General features: G+C 46.0%; 1 pseudogene; it reads left to right on the plus strand.

Moving 5' to 3' along the window:
- Positions 1–757: 757 nt before the first annotated feature.
- On the plus strand, positions 758–1233 carry LOC114903264 (annotated as a pseudogene).
- Positions 1234–2288: the final 1055 nt, after the last annotated feature.

A 2288-nucleotide genomic window follows, 5' to 3' on the forward strand; every position in this document is an offset into this window, starting at 1 on the left:
CATCGTCATTGCAAAATCAAAGCAAGTCAAAGATTATGCCGTATTGACCTTCCATACCCCAAGGGCTGTCTACGAACAAAAGTTGCTTCAAGAAAGGCAGTTGGCACTGGATATTAATTCATTCATTCAACCATTTTGAGGATCTATTTATTGTCAGACATCGTGTTGTACTGATATAATCAAAATACTAAGTGCATCTTCCCTATCTCTCCTTGGGACCTAGATATATGGCTTGAATTGCAAATTTTAAAATACTGGGAAAGTCAAAGCCTTTCTGACAATTGATATGATTCCAGAGCCCTACTTTATCTTGAAGTCATCTTTTTCCATACCCATCCATATCTGAAACTTAGCTCCTTTAACAGAAGATATACACACATACACACATCTGCCTATTCTCTAGTAATGCTATTAAAAATACTGTGTACTCCCAAGTATAGAATTATATGGCAGAATGTACAGCCTTCTCCCGTCTCTCTAGCTCCCTGTCTCTCCCCATTAAAACTCTCTCCTCTTCTCCACTCTCCTTCACCTCTCAAGACCTAAGCGGCAGTGCACTCGACGGTCCTACAGATCTGTCTCTTACTTCAACAGTGTTTAGATGCACCAGACCCAGGGACGCCCCTTGCTTCAGTCTCTGCCCACCCTCCAACCTTTTTTCCAGTCTCAACCTTTTGAATCAGCCACTCATCTACCCTCGGCCACCAGGACCTGCCAACGCCATTTTTCGATCTTAACTCCTTATTAGCGATCAACCATGAGCTCCCAGATTCATCAGAATTATTCCACTGAGGTGGAGGCTGTCGTCAACCACCTGGTCAACAGGCATCTGCAGGCCCCCTACACCTACCTCTCTCTGGGCTTCTATTTCGACCACGACCATGTGGCTCTGGCCGGCGTGGACCACTTTTTTTTTTCCGCGAAATGGCCGAGGAGAAGCGAGAGGGCGTCCAGCGTCTCTTGAAAATGCAAAACCAGCGCGGCGGCTGCGCCCTCTTCCAGGATGTGCAGAAGCAGTCCCGAGATGAGTGGGGCGAAACACAGGGTGCTGGGGAAGTCACCGTGCTCATGGCGAAGAACCCGAGCTTGGCCCTTTTGGAGCGGCACGCCGTGGGTTCTGCCTGCAGACCCCGCCTGTGACTTCCGGGAGAGCCGCTTCCTGGAGGAGCAGGTGAAACTTATCAAGAAGATGGCAACCACCTGACCGACCTCCGCAGGCCGGCTGGTCCCTAGGCTGGGCTGGGCGAGCATCACTTGGAAAGACAGCCTCAAGGACAGCTAGGAGCCTCCAAAGCCCAGCAGCCTTTGAGGAGCCCCTCTGGTGTCAGGGTTTCTGCCCGAAGCCGCTCTCTGCAGCCACCAGGCAGCTTTTTAACTACCCTGGAGCCCTCTCCCAAGCCTTGGACCAAATGGAAACAATAAAGCTTTTAGCAGAAAAAAAAAAAAAAAAAAAAAAGACCTAAGCAAATTCTTTTCCTAGTTGCATGCCTGCATGCCTGACATTTCTGTCTTATTTTATTGAAATGTTCTGACTCAAACCCAAGTCTCTCTCTAGTCTGCGACGTTCTATTTCCCAATAAAATCTCTAATGTATAGAGCAAGGTTGTTCAGTAGAACTTTCTGCAATGAAGGAAATGTTCAATATTCATCTGGTCCATAGAATAGCTACTAGCCATATGTGACTACTGAACATTTTAAGTGTAGCTAATACAAGTAAGGACCTGAACTTTTAATTTTAATTAATTAAAGTTTAAATAGTCCCACATGGCTGGGGGCTACCATCTAGAACCACTCTAGATCAAGTAATCTTTGCTAAGCATTCGAGAACCTGCTTAATTATCAGGGCTATATTGGCCACCAAGTCATTAAGTGTATCTTTACAGACCTCATTTTCTTCACGTTAAATATTCTAATCTCTTAATGAAAAAATGCCAAGGACTGAATTATCAAACCAGACTCACTTGAACCAGAGTTTCAAACTTTAGTAATGATTTTGAGTTTAAAATTAATCCATGGGACAGGCAAAGCAAAGAGAAATCTAGAATCCCTAGTGCAGGTCCCCTGACGCTTTCTTGTCACATCAATACCTTCCAGCCCTGATGAATGTATGAGATCACTAATAATGTATGTGACTACAGTACCTACACAGAGGGGATCTATTTTAATCCTGAAATTCCTTCACTTTATACCAAATAGCTTTCACATTTCCTAGAAGGCCATGGCCACACATCCATAGGTTTCATTCCCCTCCCCCCCCCCCCCCCCCCCCCCCCCCCCCCCCCCCCCCC

Source organism: Monodon monoceros, unplaced genomic scaffold (assembly GCF_005190385.1).
Source record: "Monodon monoceros isolate NGI ecotype Baffin Bay Population unplaced genomic scaffold, NGI_Narwhal_1 Super_Scaffold_20, whole genome shotgun sequence".
In the NCBI taxonomy this organism is placed as follows: domain Eukaryota; kingdom Metazoa; phylum Chordata; class Mammalia; order Artiodactyla; family Monodontidae; genus Monodon; species Monodon monoceros.